This window comes from Manihot esculenta, chromosome 18, assembly GCF_001659605.2.
Source record: "Manihot esculenta cultivar AM560-2 chromosome 18, M.esculenta_v8, whole genome shotgun sequence".
NCBI lineage: Eukaryota > Viridiplantae > Streptophyta > Magnoliopsida > Malpighiales > Euphorbiaceae > Manihot > Manihot esculenta.
The window spans coordinates 10,313,177-10,321,599 of NC_035178.2; the positions used below are offsets into that span (position 1 = coordinate 10,313,177).

Genomic DNA, 8,423 nt, shown 5'->3' on the forward strand with positions numbered 1-8,423 from the left:
ATTCACTCATAGATCATGCTTGGGATTCATGCTTTTTTAGAAATGAAAAAAAAAAAGTTATCTCTCTAAAACATAAGATGAAATTAGAATGTGTGGTCCTTATTTTAGAAATGAGCCATTAAAAGGTGTGGTCCTTAAACAGTTCCAATTTCTATTTTTATTAAAGCAAGTCAGGTAACTCAACTTCTGTTTTCATGTAAACCCATGTACCCAATTTCTATTTTCCTATTTCTATAGCAGAATTCGGTTTAAATTAAAAAAATCGATCGAATTGAATTAATTTAAAAATTCAGTTCAATTTTTTATTTATTTCGGTTCGATTCAATTTTTAATTTTAAAAATTTTAATTATTTTAATTCGGTTCGATTTTAATAATAAAAAAATTAAAATATTAAATTAAACCGATTAGTAATAATAGTATAGTATTTTCAATAATAATATAGAAATTAAATTATATTAAAATTAAAATATTTTAATTAAATTTTAAAATATTAAAAATAAAATAAAAAAATTTATACTAAATTGAATCAAATTGAATTAATCGATTTAATTTAATTTAATTTAATTTTTATAAATATTAAAATTTTAATTTTTAATTTATTTATTTTAATTTAATTTTAAATTAAATCGATTAAATACTCATCCATGAACTAAACAGTTCCATCATTATCACGCCACTTTTTATTAAACAGTTCCATCATTATCACGCCACTTTTTGTTGAAAGATTTTGTTAATGCAAGTTGGTTGAGAGGACAAATACTATAATTTTATAACCAGAAAAATTTTAACGATTAAAAAGCATATATGAATTGGACGGTGATAAAGCAAATCTTCAAAATGAAAATGGTATCAATATCAATTTCTAAAATGAGAAAACTTTAATATGCCCTCTTCAAAATTTGCAGACTAATAAACACTAAGCATATATATAATATATCATTTAATTTTGTATTACGATAGAAAATTTATTAATTAATTTTTTAATTTTAAAAAATATATTAAAATATTTTTAATATTAATATTTTTATTAATTTTAATTGTTAATTATTTTTTTTATTTAATTTTTATAATTTGAAAAAATCTATTACTTGATCATTGATCTTATAAAATATTTATTAATTAGTTTTTATATATTAAAAGCATCATAATTAATTTTTTAATACTTAAAAATTAAAATTATTAGAAAAATTAATTAATAAATTTTTAGTATATTTTTTAAAACTTAAAGGTTAATTAATAATTTTTTTATAATATATAAATTAAATAATAATTTTTAAAATATTCCTTTTTTTCGAGTATGATATAATTTGATATTGTTTTTTAGTTCGACTCAGAAATAAAAAATAAAAACCGTACATAATCTTATATGAGTATTTAACACGTGATTCATAATAAATATATATGTTAAAAAAATACTAAATATTCACAATAAAATATTTATAAATAAAATAATTAATAATATAAAAATATATATGTTAAAAAATTATTCAATCCCGTCCAACATTGATTAGACAAAGAAAATTTGTGGGGCTACCTATCTCAATTTTTCTCTATTAACTCACTGGTCTCCATATAAAAAAAGATAAATTATATTTTAATAATTGAATTTAACTTATTTAACATATCAATTCTTTACTTTTAAAACTTCTTTACTTTTAAAACTGAACATTTCAAATTATATCCTTGATGTCATTAAGAAGATGCAAGAGGAAGGGTTGTGCATATTTAGATCTATCATGGATCACCGAGTATAAGTTATTAACAAGGCACGAGAAGCACAAATTGTGAGTCTCAAAATTTGTGAGAAATGGACCAAGAAAGAGAAGGAAGAAAGAATAATAATAAAAAATTTTGAGAAGAAGAAAAAGTAACGGAAATTTTTTTTTATATCGGCGTTAATTAAAACTTTTCACTCTTCTTATTTTTTTTTAGCGTATACATTCATTTTTAACACTGATTTGCATACGCTGAGTGGGCAAATGAGAGTTAATTAATTATATTTTTTAAGAGTATAGAATGGGAAATGAGACGTTTTAAAAATTAAGAGTGTTTATGAGATTTTTTTCTATAAAATTCAGATGTCTAGATATGTATTTGGCTAATATTATTTTATATGTTTATTTATTAAATTAGATTAAAGTTAAAGGATAGCTTTAGTAATCCATAGTTTCTCCTCTTTACTACTTCTATATTTGTTAGCCTGCGTTGCATACTCGTGAATTTATTTATTTATTTATATATATATATATTATATAAGTTTTAATTTTTTCTTTTTGAAATGAAATTGGAACGTAAAATTTAAAATCTCTTATGCTATTACTAAACATTTTAGCACAGATATTATTAATATCTTTATTGAAAATTCTTCGTATATTAACATTAGTTTTATATATAATAGCTTTCACTTGTCACCTATTTGGCTGAAATTTTTAGATACTCATTGTAAATAAATCTTACACTAATATTTCATTTAATAAATTAAATTTATATCAAATAATTTTAACATATTAATTTTTATTTATAATAATTAGAATTTTAATGTTATTCAAATTTAATATCAGAATAAACGATTATCAAAATTATTTAATAAGAGTAAAAATTGATAAACAATTATTTTTTACATTTATGCAAGACAAACTTTGTCTCTTTAATATTTCTGAATTAATAAGAATCTCAACTATGCATGATGAGGTCATCCATCACGTGAATGATAATTGAGGAATATGAAATTTTTGTGGTCCTATATGATATTGGCTATATCTAAGAGAAATGTGAAGTCACAACTTTTATATCAGAAGAATTTCTCTGGTTTTGTTCCTTGATCTCTTCCCTCTGTTGCCGCCATGTCCATGTTAATCTCAGCAATTTCTCTCCTTTCTTTTCTCTTGCTATGCAGTGTGACTTGTTCTGTTGGCAAGAAAATTCATCACTGTGCCCTTTCCTGCGGCAATCTCCAAAACATTTCCTATCCCTTTGGAATAGTAGGGTATCCAAGCAATTGCGGCGATCCAAGTTATCTTTTTGAATGTGAGAATAACAAGACGGTATTAAGGTTGTTTGCTGGAAAATACTATGTACAAGAGATCAATCGCAGCAATAAAACCATCCGTCTTGTTGATGCTGATTTGCAGCAAGGAAATTGCTCCTCCCTTCCTCTTTCTCCTTTCACAAATGATAACTTCATTTATTATTCCTACCATTCCTATCAGTTGCCAGCATCCTCGGTGAAGATTACTTACATGAAATGCGAGAACTCAGTTGATTCTACTCTGTTTGTCCAAACACATCCATGCGTTGATGGAGTTTACTCCAACAACAAGAAGCATTCATATTCATATGTTGTGTTTGGAGATTTGGAGTTCTTAGAAATTCCAAATTTGTGTAGGGTGGACTTGGCAGTCACAGTTTCGTCAATCAAATGTCACGACAAGAATTGCTCCTACTTGGACGTATTCAAGGGGCTGCTTAATGGGTTTGAGCTTTCATGGTCTGAGATGTATTGCAAAGAATGCAAATCAAAGTTTATGAAGAGGGGCTATTGTATATTTAATGATGATTATTCGAAGTTTTTAGAATGTTCTAACCGTAAGAATTTTGTTATCTTTGTTCTCTCTTTTACTTTGATTTTTATTTTCTTTTCAAAAAAAGATTATTAATTAGAACTTCATATGAATTTATTTCTTTCATTTTGCATGCAGATTTATTGTGGAATTTCATCTACGGTGGTAAAATGTGTTTTCATTTTTTTTTTTTTGTACTTTGATCATATTTATAATTTATTGCAATAATATACTTATAAAAAATTATGATTCATTTTATTTATTTATTTATTTTTTGCAGCGTTTATTCATCTTCCATTGATCTTGGGTAAACTCCTTGGCATGTGTCCTTTCTCATTTTTAACATTGTTACTTTATTCAAGTTATAGTTCACATTTGGGCTTTGTTTATGCAGCAATAAGATGTTTCTGTGGCATCCCGTGCTTGGCCACATTTTTTATTATAAGATGGCGAAGGAGGCATCTATCCATGTATGACGAAGTTTAAAAATTTCTTCAAAGTAATAATAACTTCATGCCCATCATGTACTCTTATTCAGAGATCAGGAAGATGACCAGAGGTTTCAAAGATAAGTTGGGTGAGGGAGGCTATGGTTCTGTGTATAAAGGAAAGCTTGCTAGTGGGAGAATTGTGGCAGTCAAGCTATTGGGCAAGTCCAAGTCCAAAGGACAAGACTTCATCAATGAAGTTGGTACGATTGGGAGAATTCATCACATCAATGTAGTGCAGCTCGTTGGATTTTGTGCTGAAAGATCCAAGCGCGCCCTCGTATATGAATTCATGTGTAATGGATCTCTTGAGAAGTACATATTTTCAAGACAACAAGATGTTACCTTGAGTTATGAAAAAATCTACGAAATTTCTTTAGACATTGCTAGAGGAATTGAGTATTTCCATAGAGGCTGTGAAATGCAAATTCTGCATTTTGACATAAAGCCCCACAATATTCTCCTTGATGAAAACTTCACAGCGAAAGTGTCTGATTTTGGACTTGCAAAACTATATCCTCCTGGTCATAGTTCAGTATCTCTCCAGAATCCAAGAGGAACAAAGGGCTACATGGCTCCAGAATTGTTCTACGGAAACATTGGGCCGATATCTTACAAAGCTGATGTTTATAGTTTTGGTATGTTGTTGATGGAAATGGCAGGTAGAAGGAAGAATTCGAATGACGCTGCAGATCATCCTAGCCAAATTTACTTCCCCTCATGGGTTTATGACCAACTTAGTGATGGAAAAGAGATAGAAATTGAATATGCAACAGAGGAGGAAAAGAAATTAATCAAGAAAATGATGATAGTATCATTATGGTCCATACAAATGAAACCTGGTGAGCGTCCCTCAATGAACAAAATTGTGGAGATGCTTGAAGGAGAAGTTGAATCTTTGCAAATGCCTCGCAAGCATTTATTACCTCCACCGAAGCTAAGCTAACAGCATCCTGGGGCCAATATGAAAGCACCAAAGTCATCAAATGTTTCCTGAATTTAATATGACACATTTCCTTTATGATCTAGCTTTTAATATGACATATATCCTTTATGATTTAGCTCAGTATTCAATTCTGAAAGATTCTATTCTATGCTAATCTTATTTAATATGACATAAACTTTATAGCTGGGCAAGTAATAGTTGGCCTAAATCTCTTTTTGATGATGGAAAGTGAAAGTAAAGAGATTAAAATATCAAATATGTCAAAAGCATTGCTGTTAAAACATATTTGCAAATGCATAATCCCATTTCACAAAATTTTTAAATCCTCATCTAAAAAAAAAATTGATAATACAACGAAATATAGTATGTTAGCAAGCAGCCGAGGAGAGTTGATGACATAAAATAGACTTGCAAGGACTGCTGTTTTCTAGTCATCTCAAAGAATGAAAGTGAAGACTGCACAGACAATGAGTCGATCTCAGGATCAGAGAGGCAGAGGGATCAACTTAGTTTGTACAATCGGTCATCTTGAGGGACTGAAAAAGAAGAAGATGTAAGTGGCTTTGTGACTCACATGGACACAGTGAGGACTAAATGATTTTAGGATATTTAGAAAGTTCCAAGCAGTTTGGTCCTTCACTTCCAGGCAGGAAACTGAAATATACTCGGTAGTTACTGGAAGCAGCCAAGGTCCAAAGGAAGCATAGTGCATTGGACCAGTTTCATTGTAGAATAAGAAGTCCAGCTCCGGAAATTTTATTGCGAAGGCAATTGTCTAATTGAGGCAAATCCTCCATATTCTAGTTAATACACTACAAGAAATTGAAGTTTTAATGACCATTTTTTAGAGAAGGGCGCCTCAAGTGGTGGCAATAGTATAGCATACTCTATTTTTAATCTAGCGCTAGAACTATGTGATTTTGTGAAGGGAGAAAAGTACAGTCCCTGAAGATATAAAAGCAATAAAAACAACTAAAAAAGAAAATAAAAAAAGGAGATTTATAATTTAGTCTAGCATTGTTATTATTATTAATAAATCAGTTTATTATCTTTTCTCTTTTCCGTCTATTTCTGCTATTAACAATATAGCAAAAAATCAAATTACCTTCTATTTTCTCCTCCTCCTTCTCCTTCTCCTTCTCCTTCTCCTTTTCCTTCTCCTTCTTCTTGGATTCTTCATCTTCTTCCTCTTCTTCTTTGATTTTTCTTTTCTAAAAAGGAGAAGAAGGAGGTGATTCTTCTTTTTCTTCGTTATCATCATTTTCTTCTCCTTTTTCTTCTTTCTCTTCTTCATAATCGTCTTTTTTTTCTTCTTTTTTTTTGTTTTTCTTTTTAAAAGAGGAGAAGGTACTATTTCATTGACAGACAGAAATAATAAAGATATTTTAATAGATTTAAGAAAAAATAATGACGTTTTAACATATTAAAAAAAAAGAACGTTTTAATAAATTTCTAAAATATATAGAGATGATTTAAAAATTTTAAAAATTTTATTTTTCATCTCTCATATTTTTTTAACTGAAAAGATGATGGAATGACTATTTTGTTATCTTTTGCTGTTCCTCTCTTTGATATTTTTGTCATAAATGTAATTATGCTTAGGGAATGTTAGGTTATGCTTGTGAAGATTCATTCCTAAATTGTTTGTTTTGGATGTTCTTAAAGTCCAATAGGAATTGGAGGTTGAAAGTGATTGATTTTCGTTGCAGTTTCAGAGTTTATTTGGTTAAAATGATGGTTTAACTGAGATGTGATTTTATGTGATTTGTGGATCAAGCGATGACTACAAACCAGAATGCCAACTCAGAACCATCTCAAGTACGGTCAGTTCTTGTTGTTTAGAGTGGTATAGTAATTGAATTTAATTAAAGTTTGGGGATCTGAGGCATATGGACTGGATTTGTTGCTATTTACAAACGTTCATATATTTTATATGGCCTTTCCCTTTTTTTGATGCTGTATTAGACATGTATGCTGGAGATAAATGTTTCTTTGGATAAAACATGCTCTTGATTTTTCAGTTTAGCTACCCATCTGAGTTGAGTTATGTAAAACATGCTATGAATACTGTTGAATTTTATTAGTTCCAATGGTATCTATATATATTATTTAGTGAACTTTTAAAAAGATGCATCTCTTGTTACTTCTATGAGGTTCATGGCCACTCCAAAGTTGTAATTTATAAACTTTATGCAAGATTTGGTTGGATATCTTGGTAAAAACGGTGGTCTATTCTCACACGGACATCAGTGGTTTTCTTCAGAAGTAATCCAGTAAGTAGTTCTGCATACCAGCAATTTGGGATATTTTTAATTTGCACATGCATGTCCTGTGTCTATAGTATTTATTATTGTGATATGAAAAATTATTCCCATCCCCTCTTTCTGCATGCTGGTTGCAACTTTATTATTTTATAAGGTTGACCTAATATACATTTGAACTTTTCAGAGTGCTGTTACTCAAAAAGGCAGTGAAGTGAACTTGACTCTTTGGTGGTACTGACCTCAACAATTCAGGCAGTTCAAATTATTAAATACATGTTTGCTTGTCATAGTTGTTTCCACGAGGGAAGTGAGTTTAGTTTACATACTTCATAGTGCTTTCTTTGGATGATTTCTAGTGTGATTGTGAAATCAGAAACTAGTGCTTCATTACATTATCTTTAGGAACTAGTGCTTTGATGGGAATTATTAGTGAAAGTTAAATTAGCTTTCAATTCTATGAATAACATTTTAATCAAGGGGGCTTGTGGGAAAAAAAAATGATATTAGTTTTGAGTGGTCAAAGCAATCACCAATCAAGCAAATGTGGTAATGAAAGGAAGAAATGAAATTAGGAGCTTTTTTCTCCACTATCTATTATTTCCTTGTTGAAACTTTGTTATCTACTGTTGATATATGGTGTTTTTGCTTGTCTTAAAGGCTGAAACTTTAGAAGATTTATATGAGTGGAAAACTGCTCTTGAGAATGCTCTGGCACAAGCACCAAATGCTGCTCTTGTGATGGGGCAAATGGTATCTTCAAGACCCATCAGAATGATGGAATTGATGGGTCTGCACTTGCAACAAGTGCAGACATTCTGCACTTGTTGCAAGTGCAAAATAATGTATCTGCATTTGCTGCATTATTCTGCAGTACAGAATAGTGATGCTCTAGTTACTGCACAAAATTGCAGTTTTAAATTAGTTTTTTGGATGTGAATAGGAAATATATGAGCTTCAGCTTTTTTTTGTTTTGTTTTCAAGTTCGTTAGCTTCTGGCATTAAGAAATGAACTGCAGAAAGTTATTTTTGTTGTTTAGACTTGGTTCACCTTTCTTATTCAGTTAGGTGGGAATATCATTTGGAGCCAATACATGTGCTGCACTGAGACTTGCTAGGACGCCAGAGAACAAAGACAAACTCATCGTGGAAATTTTTTTTTTTTAA

At 29.6% G+C, this 8,423-nt stretch overlaps 1 long non-coding RNA gene and 1 pseudogene across 1 annotated transcript; both read left to right on the forward strand.

Moving 5' to 3' along the window:
• The first annotated feature begins 2,790 nt into the window (after window positions 1–2,790).
• LOC110607073 lies at window positions 2,791–5,410 on the forward strand (annotated as a pseudogene).
• A 1,132-nt stretch (window positions 5,411–6,542) lies between these two features.
• On the forward strand, window positions 6,543–7,856 carry LOC110606134. The gene is made up of 2 exons (XR_002486491.1): window positions 6,543–7,268; window positions 7,444–7,856. It is a non-coding gene; the product is annotated as an uncharacterized LOC110606134 (long non-coding RNA).
• The last annotated feature ends 567 nt before the right edge of the window (window positions 7,857–8,423 follow it).